Source organism: Dipodomys spectabilis, unplaced genomic scaffold, assembly GCF_019054845.1.
Source record: "Dipodomys spectabilis isolate Male_0828 unplaced genomic scaffold, ASM1905484v1 ptg000034l, whole genome shotgun sequence".
In the NCBI taxonomy this organism is placed as follows: Eukaryota; Metazoa; Chordata; class Mammalia; order Rodentia; family Heteromyidae; genus Dipodomys; species Dipodomys spectabilis.
In genome coordinates, this window is record NW_024870711.1 from 8,529,307 (window position 1) to 8,542,291 (window position 12,985).

The 12,985-nt window shown below is 40.1% G+C and overlaps 6 non-coding genes across 6 annotated transcripts; all 6 read right to left on the reverse strand.

The window, feature by feature from the left end:
• Positions 1-848: 848 nt before the first annotated feature.
• On the reverse strand, positions 849-920 carry Trnac-gca. Its single transcript has one exon. It is a non-coding gene; the product is annotated as a tRNA-Cys (tRNA).
• Positions 921-1,959: 1,039 nt separating this feature from the next.
• On the reverse strand, positions 1,960-2,031 carry Trnac-gca. The gene has a single exon. It is a non-coding gene; the product is annotated as a tRNA-Cys (tRNA).
• Positions 2,032-4,791: 2,760 nt separating this feature from the next.
• On the reverse strand, positions 4,792-4,863 carry Trnac-gca. Its single transcript has one exon. It is a non-coding gene; the product is annotated as a tRNA-Cys (tRNA).
• An 859-nt stretch (positions 4,864-5,722) lies between these two features.
• Positions 5,723-5,794, reverse strand: Trnac-gca. Its single transcript has one exon. It is a non-coding gene; the product is annotated as a tRNA-Cys (tRNA).
• A 4,042-nt stretch (positions 5,795-9,836) lies between these two features.
• On the reverse strand, positions 9,837-9,908 carry Trnac-gca. The gene has a single exon. It is a non-coding gene; the product is annotated as a tRNA-Cys (tRNA).
• A 1,039-nt stretch (positions 9,909-10,947) lies between these two features.
• Trnac-gca lies at positions 10,948-11,019 on the reverse strand. The gene has a single exon. It is a non-coding gene; the product is annotated as a tRNA-Cys (tRNA).
• Between the last annotated feature and the right edge of the window lie 1,966 nt (positions 11,020-12,985).

Genomic DNA, 12,985 nt, shown 5'->3' on the forward strand with positions numbered 1-12,985 from the left:
CCGCGATCCTCAGATCTCAGCCTCCTGAGTAGCCAGGATTACAGGCGTGAGCCACCAGCACCGAGCAAAATAGGCAAATTTCTAGATTCATTTGGCCTACTAAAAGTCAATCAACTGTTATAATCACTTATACAGATTTATAGCAAGCAATGAGACTTAAACAATAATAGTCTTCTGACAAGAAAAAAGATAATCTAGACTTGAATCAGGGACCTCTTTTTCTGTAGTCAAATGCTCTTTTCCCACGTGTGGTCTGAGAAGAAGCCCTGTCAGTCCCTTTTACCTATGTAGTAACATTCAGCAATACAAAGTAGAATGATACCTCAGGAACAACTTTATAGAAGTTGATACACTTAACTGAAAGAACACCTTCCCTCTGCTTTACATGCATTGGAAGCTGTCCTTGAGTGGGTCTAGCAGCCACAGAAAAAGAGAGAAGCTGCCTAAATCCCTCTGACATTTCCCATTGCAGTATGGTTACACCATAAATAGCCAAATCTCTCCTTCCTAGGCTACCAGCCACACATCTCCTTTAGAGAAGACAGAATAGATGTCATTTAGAAGTTGTCAGAGACCTCCCATAGTTGGCATTTGGAGCAAAAGCACTACAGAATCTCTCTTCTCCATGATGGAACAAGTGGACCAGACAATTGAGTTGGAATTGTTAGACATATGCACAGGGAGAAGATCCAGAAATGAAGAATCGGAAGGACACCAGACTGAAGGAGGAAAGTGGAAATAAAATATGAAGGTTGAACAAAGCTACCTGCTTAAAGGATGCTAACTGTAAGAAATGAAAAAAGAGTAAAATGTGAGCTAAAATTCCTATGGGAAAAAGAGGAGGTGGAAGGGGGCACCTGGATTTGAACCAGAGACTTCTTGATCTGCAGTCAAATGCTCTACCCCTGAGCTATACCCCCTTTCCCATTGCAGATGTCTCATAAGCACTTTTCATCTTTCCAGTTACGTCCAGCATTCCTTCCATATATTGGAAGTTTCTGATTTTCTCTAGAGTTGGAAGACCATCACTGATTTCTCTACAACTTCACCTTTAGTATTGGCCTATCTGATTTCTTTGTTATGCTTTACAAAACCTCAATCTGAAGAGAACCAGCCTCACGTCTTTGAGAAACCTGCAGTACCTATATCTGAAGACAGGTCTGCAGCCTGTGGATCTGTGCAATTCAGAAATGCACCTCACCACTCAGTGGCTAGCTCTGAAATGCCACTGTTCCTTCACTGACAGTGTGAGGTGAAAGGCACCAGTAAGATGGAGGTTAGGAAAGTGGGAAATGGCTCACCATGAGGCATCTTCTGAGATTATAAGGGAGAACTTGAGTTTGAACCAGAGCCCACTTGATCAGTAGTCCAATGTTGTGCCTTTGAGTTACATCCCCACTTCTTAGACACAACCTCCCATGAATTAATACTCCTTCAATAGTGGTCTCACATCCAGTCTTTTTTCTACTTATAGCCTTTTATTGAGGGACATTTTCCAGAAACTGGAAACTGCCTTCCTCTCAATTCCTGTGCAGCTTTAAGTAGTGTCCCTTAGCCCCCTGTTTCTACTAAGCAATATGGAAGCTACCAGACTTTAACCTGGAAATGATGCCTGGTGTTTCTTCTTAGCCTACACAGAATGATGACATGAGCTACTGGTTCTGAGCCTTCCATGAAGTTCACATAGAACCCAGTGCAACAGCTCATATTCCAAGGCACCAAGGGAGTGCTCGTTATTTCTTTTTCTCATTTATTCTCTCAGTTAATACTCAAGATCTTGTTAGTTGCCAGGTCCTATCATGCATGCTGAGAATTAGAAACAGGTAAGACTTTGTCCTTGTTCTTCAAAGTATCGTCCATTGGAGACAAACCCAATCTTCCAGAAACAAAGTCACAGGCAGGGCCTGAGTAGAATTAATTATTCAAGACGAGTGCTCTGTGTCATCTAAAAGATTAGCAAGGGGACACCTGGATTTGAACCAGGGACCTCTTGATCTGCAGTCAAATGCTCTACCCCTGAGCTATACCCCCTGATCTGAGGAAGGGATATAATTATTCTCCTTTATATGAGTCAAGGACAGCAGAGCAAGGCAGTCTTGCTGGTCTGGGTGGTTGGCTTTATATTTCTCACCTCTGGATTCCAAGCTCCTTTACAGATTTTTTCTCTTCTTTCACTATCATATCTGTATGTACATTTGTGGCTTTGGTTACTTGTGCAGCTGAGACCTTCAAATCATTCAGATAATTTTCCATCAATACCAATTATTGAGAGCTACAATGTAATAAGCTACAGTATTTACATCCACAATCCCTGCATTGAATTAGCTATGTAAATATTACTAGGTCAGAATACTGTCTCCTGCCTGAAAGAAAGTTCAGAGCAAAAAGGGGAAGTACAAATGAGTTCAGCTCTTATTTATCTTCAACAGTTCCACATCGAACACATTTCTTCTACTAAAAATGTTACTTGGGAAAAATGATATGATAGCGAGCTCACTTTAGGATTTTATTTTTCAGAAATACTTAGGAAAGTGTACACAGACATGTGTCTGTGGAGGTTCATTGCATTATTTTGAATTTGTAGAAAACTTGTCACCATCTAAATACTGATTAAAGGTAGCCATGCAAATAGTGATTAAAACATGATGGCAGATCACAAGGTGGAATACGATTCAGGCATAAAAGATGAAACATGTCCAAACTGCTAGCACATACGGATGCTGCAATGCAAGTATGCAATGAGAAATACCTTTTGTCTTAAATATTCATTCTGATTCTTTTTTAGGCTTACAAAACCTGAAACTGTCTAAGCATTAGATTCCTTTTTTTTTTTTTTTTCCCGCTAGTCCTGGGGTTTGAATTCAGGGCCTGGACACAGTCCCTTCTTTTGTTCAAGGCTAGCACTCTACCACGTAAGCCACAGCACCACTTTCAGCTTTTTTAGATTATATAGTACTGAGCAATTCAACCCAGGGCTTCATGCATGCTAGGCAAACCCTCTAACACTAAGCCACATGCCAGCATCATTAAGTTCTTGACACTCTCAGGAAGGACATTATAGTAAGGGGAGGAAAATGCGATTGTTATCCAGGTTCTGAAATGGTCCATGAAAGCCAGGGCATGTGAAACACCCTCGAAGACCTGAGTGAGGGTGAGGAGCACTGGGATCAGAGGGGGACGATCCCTAAAGAGGTGAAGTCTCAAATGGAAGACAGAGAACCTGGAGCTGTAGGGGCCCCAGGTGAGGGAGGTCTAAGAGATGGTGTCTAGGAAATCTATCAGGTGTGTATGCTGATGGGAAGTTCTAGGAAAGGTGGAGTCTCCAGAGGGCTGCCAGAATTGGGCAGAGGGCTGAGACAGGAAGGAGGGGGCAGAAAGGAGGCTGACACTACAGGTATCTTCTCAGGATCCTTAGCTGGCAGCTGAGGCTGGGAGGGGGAAGGGACCAATGTTCAATTCCAAGTCAAATTTCTGGGTAGTCACAAAACTGGAATATTGAAAGGTTTTAAGGAAGAAAAAGCACTAAAGAAAAAGTGAGTCTATTGTTAAGAAAATCTTTCCATTTTTCTGAAGGAGCCTGTAAGGCACACCACAGAGCAAGTTCTGTGGTTTCAGACACTAGTGTTATGCACAGATAAGAGAGATTGGAGGACAAAGAATATTTACAATTCAGGAGTAAAATAAGACACCACTTGCTTCACACAAAGCCAGAGCAAGCCTTCATTGACCAGCCTCCATTTTAAATGGTTGTTTCTCTTCCATTCAGTGTAGAAATTAAGACTTTGTTCCTCCAAAATAGTTTTATTACAAGAATCTGTAATTCATCTAAGGTATAAACTATCATTGTTTATAAAAATCTGATTCATCATGAAATGTGTTTTAGTTATAAAAAGAAGTAATGAAAGATAATTAATGTGAAATATAATAAAAATTAATGAACTGTACTTAATCAGCTACATATGTGAGCCCACACAACTTCTGAGATGTTCTACCAAAAAAAGCAATTTGTTTTACAAAAATCACAGAAAGCCATTACAGTCTTCAATTTTGAGATAGTTGATAAGGTACATTGATGCTTTCTACAGGGATTGTCTTTAAAGGTTGACTAAGACATAATGTTTACTTTAAGTGGCACATAAGCTAGACACAAGACAGAATTTACTTACTATGCTGATACTTCACTCTCTGCCAACTCTCTAAGACTGATGAAGGCCCTCTCACTGGGCCATAGATGCTGATAGCTGTGAAAAAAGACTAATTTAACCCAACTCCAGGGTGAATGCATGGATAAAGGAAAAATTAAGAAAACTAAAGGGTACTGAAAAAGCAATTGTCTCTGACAGATTCTGTTCAATCCAGTGGTCAGTGTTGTGCACATAAGGATTTTTTACACATAACAAAGTGTATTTCATGATGAGGATGCACACAGCATAAGGGAATGTCATAGACACAAGGTTCAGAACACAGATGACAGCCAGAGCTGGAATGAGGAAGATTCAGACAGGGAAGACTTCCCAGAGCTTCCACCAAACCAATTCTCACCTCAGCTACAGTCTAGAGGACACTGGGGAGATTTTTACTGTACCTGAGCCCCACTAATATGTCCTAATTTAATTGGTCTGGGGTGGGGCATGGGAATGGTGCTTTTATAGGCTCTTAAAATGATTCTAATTTACATTTAGAACCAGCATATTAAAGCCTCCCAATTTACTAGTTCCGGAAAAAAAAAATTCCTCTGATATCTACTGAGGAGAAAGAAGCTGTTATAGAAACATCTACTTAATCAAAAATAGGGGGCACCTGGATTTGAACCAGGGACCTCTTGATCTGCAGTCAAATGCTCTACCCCTGAGCTATACCCCCAATTACATGGAACCTTTTATTAGTACTTCTTCAACTATGGTACCACACCCACTGCCAACATATTTATTACCAGTATCACCTTTCCATGTTCAAGAAACTCACAAGCTTTTCCTACTGAAGCCTGTCCTCATACATTTCCCCTCTCCAAACTTAACTAGCTTTCCTTAATCCTCTCTTGAGTTCTGGTGAGGGACCACCTGTGACCTGAAAAGGGCACCTGATTCTGATATTCACCCTAAATCCATAGACAGTAATTAGGCTCTAAATCGAGTAGCTCATAGCCCAAGGAGAGCCCCATGTTCCAAGGACTCAAGAGGAAGAAAATTGTTTCATTGCATGACTCATCCACTCAACAAAAGTCTAGAATTTTGGGTGACAGGTCCTATAATCCATGTCAAGCACATAGCAACAGACAAAATACTGTCCTCAGCCTTCAAAACGATTTAATCGAAATAAACCTATATGTAAAAACATTTCTACAGAAGTGTTAGGAAGCTCAGCAGCTGCCTGTGGATCATGAATCAAGGAGCATGACACACAGTGGTCCAGAAAAGACTTCCGATGTTGGTGACAAGACTTTCCCCAGGAGAAGCCCATGACCTCACAGATTTTCCACAATGAGTGGCAAAGACTTTTCCTTGAGGTAAGTCTGTGGTATAGTGTAACTAGCCATAGACAGATCTGCTGAATCCTTTCAGAAATGACTCCGAAAGGGCCTGCCCAGAATATAGGATACAGAAGGACATAGTACAGGTCATTCCTGGGACAACATGGGAGCAATAGCGCCAAGATGAGTGTCAAGGCTCGTTATTTTTATTATCTACTTTAGGCATTTTTCAATCTGGCATGTAAAAAAGAAAGGGGGCACCTGGATTTGAACCAGGGACCTCTTGATCTGCAGTCAAATGCTCTACCCCTGAGCTATACCCCCACCTGCTTAAGTATGTCTACTTAGCACACTAAGCCTTCATGAGCACCTGCTGGTTGCCAACCTGTGATTATCACTGGCAGGTTCTCTGTCATCATATACTGTCTCTGCACTTATGCCTGCCGCCTCTACAATAACCAGAATGTTCCTCCCGAGTTCCTGGCATGGCAGAAGCGTTAAATCATGGGGGCAGAAGCATTACATCATGGGGGCAGAAGTATTAAATCATGGGGGCTTGCTGTCAGCACGTCTTTCAGACTCATCTAGATGAGTGACAGAGAGAATTGGCTCCACAGAAAACTTTTGGAAATGAGGACTGGAGCAGACCTCGAAGGAAAACTGGAGGATTCCAACTCAAACCTCCTACAACAGGGTCTCTGGGAAGTGACCTGTGATAAAGGTTGTCTCTAATAAGCTCTGAGCACATTCAGATTCACAGACAGTTTGGAGCTAATGATTTAAGCTTTTCCTCTCCATGGTATACTTCATATCATATTGAGGAATTAACAATTGACTGAGCTCAAACAGTTAAAATGAACAGTTGAACAAAATGAAGAAGACAATGTACAACAAGAAAGAGAAAGTCAATGAAAATAAATAAATCTTGAAAATATCAAATAAAAATATTGAAAATGCAGAGCTTAATAGCCCAAATAAATTCTTGATAACATAGTAAAACAGAACAAGTTGAAAATATAGTATAGAAATTGAAAACAAAGCATAAGAATCAGATCAATTAGTCAACGACATTTAAAAAAAAACCCGCTAAGAAAAAGTGTCTGGAAGACCAAACTTATGAATCATGGGCACAGATGAAGAGACATAAACTAAAGATATAAAAAAATCTATTCAATGAAAAATAGCAGAACTGTGTCATCACATCAAGGGGGGGTTATACTAAGCAAACAGGAACGATCAGAGAAGAAGGATTGGTAGAAATACACAACAAAGAAAGCTTATTGAAAGCTTCAAAGGAGAATCAACAAGATGTATATAAAGGAAATCCCATTATAAGAGAAGCAGATTTCTGGACAGTAATTCTAAATACAATGGGGGCATAGAAGGAAATAATCCTACACACAGAAAAGAAGATAAACAATCACAGAAAAAATACATGAGAGAACACTGCTAAATGAATACACTAACAAAAGAGAAATAGAAATGAAGCATTATAAGACAACAAAAGGACAGGAAATCCAACATATTTGTTTGTTTGGTTTGGTTTGGTTTTTGTATTTGTCCTGGAGCTTTAACTCAGGGCCTGGACTCTGTTCTTGAGCTTGTTTTTTTTTTTTCTTTTAATTTTTTTAAAATTAATTTATTTTTTATTGTGAAAATACTGTACAGACGGGTTACAATTACATGGGCAAGATAATGAGTACATTTCTTATCAAGCATTGTAGCCTCCTCCTTTGTTTCCCCTTTCCATCCCTTCCTAGCCTCCCCCCCACCCCCTGAGCTTGTTTTTTTCTTTTTTTGACAGTTGTGGGGCCTGAACTCTGGGCACTATCCCTCAGCTCTTCAGCTCAATGAGCCACAGCACCACTTCTGGCTTTTTTCTGCTTATGTGGTGCTGAGGAATCGAACCCAGGGCCTCATGCTTGCAAGGCAAGCACTCTACCACTGAGCCAACTTCCTATCCCTGAGCTTGTTTTCTTTAATGCTAATATTCTACCACTTACTTCACAGTTCCACTTGTGGATTTCTCCTCTGCCTCCTCCTCCTCCTTCTTCTCCTCCTTTTGTAATTTTTATTGGAGATAAGAATCTAACAGATTTTCCTGTGCAGGCTGGCTTTGAATTGCGGTCCTCAGATATCAGATTCCTCAGTAGCTAGTTTTACAGATGTAAGCCATTGACACCTGGCTCCGACTTACTTTAATATGAATACTGTCTAATAAATAGAAAAATGGCAAGTTGTATTAAAATGTAAGACCCAACCATTATTGCCTACAAGAAACACATCTCCCTGGGAAAAACAAATATAGGCTTAAAGTAAGTAGGAGTAGTTATATAGATGATAAAACATACTTTAAACTACAAATACTATGAAGAGACAATGACAGCAACTTCATATTAATAAAGAGCATAAAGAAGAAGAAATACCAGTCATTGATAGAATCTAAAAGTTTTTGCACCCAAATGTCTTTAAGCAAATACTTCTTATGAGCATATACAGACCCCAGCACTATAATACTGGAAGAGTTCCATACCCCCAAATCACTTACACAGATTAAAAAAAACAGCATAATTAAATGATACTGTAGAACAAATTGATTTAATACACATTTATAGAATACTTCACCAACAATTGTACAATACACATTCTTTTTGGAATCTCATGAACCTTTCCCCAAATTAGATTGTATTTTCTAAAATATGATCATAGATTGTATTATAAAATTGAAATGATGCTTGTTCTCTATCAGACAACAATGGAATGAGACTAGAAATGAACAGCCAAAGAAATTACAGAATGTATTACAACACATAGATATTGAACAAAAAGTTGTTGACCAATAGGCCATAGAAGAAATAAAAATTCTTAAAATCCTGCAAAAGCACAGCTTACCAAACTTTTGGCTTGCAGTAAAGTCATGACCAAAAGGAAAGTTTATAGATATTACCCTTTTGTTAAAAAAAAAACAACAACACACTGGTGTAGGCAGCTCACACTTGTAATCCCAGCTACACAAGAAGTTAAGACCTGAGGATTACAGTTTAAAGACAGCCTGTCAGGAAAGTTCATGACACGCCTATCTCCAGTTACCTAGAGAAAAGCTGGAAGTGGAGCTGTGCTCAGATGTGCTCAGAAGCAAAACACTATTCTTGAGCACAAATTCTTAGGGACAGCATCCAGTCCCTGAGTTCAAGCCCCAGGACTGACACCAAAAATAAAAGCAAAACAACAGCCAAAAGCCCCAGAAAGGTCTCGGGCAGATATTATAGTGATGTACCTCAAGCTTCTAGAAAAACAAGAACAGGCCAAATAAAAAATGTAAAGTGGAAATAAATAATAAAACTTAAAGGCAGAAATTAAAAAAACTAAATGTAGAAACAATATACAAAAAAATCAATGAAACAAAAAGTTGCTTCTTTGAGAAGATAAATAACATTGAGAAATACCTGGCCAGTCTGACTAGACAGTAAAGGGAAAAGTAATAACTTAGTAAAACTAAAAATGAGAAAGGAGGTACAAAAACCACCACTGAAATCCAGAGGACCAATAGGAAATATTATAAAAATCCATATTCAATTAAATTGGAAACTTTAAAACAGGCAAATTTGGCCTACTAAAAGTCAATCAACTGTTATAATCACTTATACAGATTTATAGCAAGCAATGAGACCCACACAATAATGAAGATTCTTCTAACAAGAAAAAAGATAATCTAGTCTTGAATCAGGGACCTCTTTTTCTGTAGTCAAATGCTCTTTTCCCACGTGTGGTCTGAGAAGAAGCCCTGTCAGTCCCTTTCACCTATGTAGTAACATTCAGCAATACAAAGTAGAATGATACCTCAGGAACAACTTTATAGAAGTTGATACACTTAACTGAAAGAACACCTTCCCTCTGCTTTACATGCAGTGGAAGCTGTCCTTGAGTGGGTCTAGCAGCCACAGAAAAAGAGAGAAGCTGCCTAAATCCCCCTGACAATTCCCATTGCAGTATGGTTACACCATAAATAGCCAAATCTCTCCTTCCTAGGCTACCAGCCACACATCTCCTTTAGAGTAGACAGAATAGATGTCATTTAGAAGTTGTCAGAGACCTCCCATAGTTGGCATTTGGAGCAAAAGCACTACAGAATCTCTCTTCTCCATGATGGAACAAGTGGACCAGACAATTGAGTTGGAATTGTTAGACATATGCACAGGGAGAGGATCCAGAAATGAAGAATCGGAAGGACACCAGACTGAAGGAGGAAAGTGGAAATAAAATATGAAGGTTGAACAAAGCTACCTGCTTAAAGGATGTTAACTGTAAGAAATGAAAAGAGAGTAAAATGTGAGCTAAAATTCCTATGGGAAAAAGAGGATGTGGAAGGGGGCATCTGGATTTGAACCAGAGACCTCTTGATCTGCAGTCAAATGCTCTACCCCTGAGCTATACCCCCTTTCCCATTGCAGGTGTCTCATAAGCACTTTTCATCTTTCCAGTTACATCCAGCATTCCTTCCATATATTGGAGGTTTCTGATTTTCTCTAGAGTTGGAAGACCATCACTGATTCCTCCACAACCTCACCTTTAGTATTGGCCTATCTGATTTCTTTGTTATGCTTTACAAAACCTCAATCTGAAGAGAACCAGCCTCACGTCTTTGAGAAACCTGCAGTACCTATATCTGAAGACAGGTCTGCAGCCTGTGGATCTGTGCAATTCAGAAATGCAGCTCACCACTCAGTGGCTAGCTCTGAAGTGCCACTGTTCCTTCACTGACAGTGTGAGGTGAAAGGCACCAGTAAGATGGAGGTCAGGAAGGTGGGAAATGGCTCACCATGAGGCATCTTCTGAGATTATAAGGGAGAACTTGAGTTTGAACCAGAGCCCTCTTGATCAGTAGTCCAATGTTGTGCCTTTGAGTTACATCCCCACTTCTTAGACACAACCTCCCATGAATTAATACTCCTTCAATAGTGGTCTCACATCCAGTCTTTTTTCTACTTATAGCCTTTTATTGAGGGACATTTTCCAGAAACTGGAAACTGCCTTCCTCTCAATTCCTGTGCAGCTTGAAGTAGAGTCCCTTAGCCCCCTGTTTCTACTGAGCAATAGGGAAGCTACCAGACTTTATCCTGGAAATGATGCCTGGTGTTTCTTCTTAGCCTACACAGAATGATGACAAGAGCTACTGGTTCTGAGCCTTCCATGAAGTTCACATAGAGCCCAGTGCAACAGCTCATATTCCTAGGCACCAAGGGAGTGCTCGTTATTTCTTTTTCTCATTTACTCACTCAGTTAATACTCAAGATCTTGTCAATTGCCAGGTCCTGTCATGCATGCTGAGAATTAGAAACAGGTAAGACTTTGTCCTTGTTCTTCAAAGTATCGTCCATTGGAGACAAACCCAATCTTCCAGAAACAAAGTGACAGGCAGGGCCTGAGTAGAATTAATTATACAAGAGGAGTGCTCTGTGTCATCTAAAAGATTAGCAAGGGGGCACCTGGATTTGAACCAGGGACCTCTTGATCTGCAGTCAAATGCTCTACCCCTGAGCTATACCCCCACCTACTTAAGCATGTCTATTTAGCACACTAAGCCTTCATGAGCACCTACTGGTTGCCAACCTGTGATTATCACTGGCAGGTTCTCTGTCATCACATACTGTCTCTGCACTTATGACTGCCGCCTCTACAATAACCAGAATGCTCCTCCCGAGTTCCTGGCATGGCAGAAGTGTTAAATCATGGGGGCGGAAGCGTTAAATCATGGGGGCAGAAGCGTTAAATAATGGGGGCAGAATCGTTAATTCATGGGGCAGAAGCATTAAATCATGGGGGCAGAAGTGTTAAATCATGGGGGCTTGCTGTCAGCACGTCTTTCAGACTCATCTAGATGAGTGACAGAGAGAATTGGCTCCACAAACCTATTAGAAAAGAGGACCGGAGCAGAGCGCAAAGAAAAACTGGAGGATTCCAACTCAGAACTCCTACAATAGGCTCTCTGGGAAGTGACCTGTGATGAAGGTTTTGTCTAATAAGCTCTGAGGATATTCAGATTCACAGACAGTTTGGAGCTAATGATTTAAAATTTTCCTCTCAGCCGGGCGCTGGTGGCTCGCGCCTGTAATCCTAGCTACTCAGGAGGCTGAGATCTGAGGATCGAGGTTCACAGCCGGCCCGGGCAGGAGAGACTGTGAGACTCCTATCTCCAATAAACCACCAGAAAACCGGAAGTGGCGCTGTAGCTCAAGTGGTAGAGCGCTCACCTTGAGCTGAAGAGCTGAGGGACAGCGCCCAGGCCCAGAGTTCAAGCCCCACGACCGACAAAAAAACAAATACAAAAAAAAGAAATTTTTCCTCTCCATGGTATACTTCATATCATATTTATAGAGGAATTAACAATTTACTGAGCTCAAACAGTTCAAATAAAAAATTGAACAGAAGAAATGTACAACAAGAAAGAGAAAGTCAATGAAAATAAAGAAACCTTGAAAATATCCAATTGAAATATTGAAAATGCAGAACTTAATAGCCCAAATAAATTCTTTTTTTTTTTTTTTTTGGTGGGTCGTGGGGCTTGAACTCTGGGCCTGGACACTGTCCCTCAGCTCTTCAGCTTAAAGCGAGTGCTCTACCACTTGATCTACAGTGCCACTTCTGATTTTCTGGTGGTTTATTGGAGATAGGAGTCTCACGGTCTCTCCTGCCCGGGGTGGCTTTGAACCGCGATCCTCTGATCTCAGCCTCCTGAGTAGCTAGGATTACAGACGTGAGCCACCAGCGCCCGACCCAAATAAATTCTTGATAGCATAGTAAGACAGAACAAGTTGAAAGTATAGTACAGAAATTGAAAATAAAGCATGAGAATGAGATCAATTAGTTAAAAACATTTAAAAAAAAAACGGCAAAAAAAAGTGTCTGGAATACCAAACTTATGACTCATGGGCACAGATGAAGAGACATAAACTAAAGATATAAAAAAACTATTCAATGAATAATAGCATAACTGTGTCATCACATCCAGCGGGAGTGGGGGGGGGGGGATTATACCAAGCAAACAAGAACAATCAGAGAAGAAGGACTGGTAGAAATACACAACAAAGAAAGCTTATTGAAAGCTACAAAGGAGAATCAACAAGATGCATATAAAAGAAATCCCATTATAAGAGAAGCAGATTTCTGGACACTAATTCTAAATACAATGGGGGCATAGAAGGAAATAATCCTACACACAGAAAAGAAGATAAACAATCACAGAAAAAATACATGAGAGAACACTGCTAAATGAATACACTAACAAAAGAGAAATAGAAATGAATCATTATAAGACAACAAAAGGATAAGCAATCCAACATATTTGTTTTGTTTTTTTTTTGGTTTTGTTTTGTTTTTGTATTTGTCCCGGAGCTTTAACTCTGGGCCTGGACTCTGTTCTTGAGCTTGTTTGTTTTAATGCTAACATTCTACCACTTACTTCACAGTTCCATTTCTGGATTCTTCCTCCTCCTCCTCTTCTTCCTGCTTCTACTC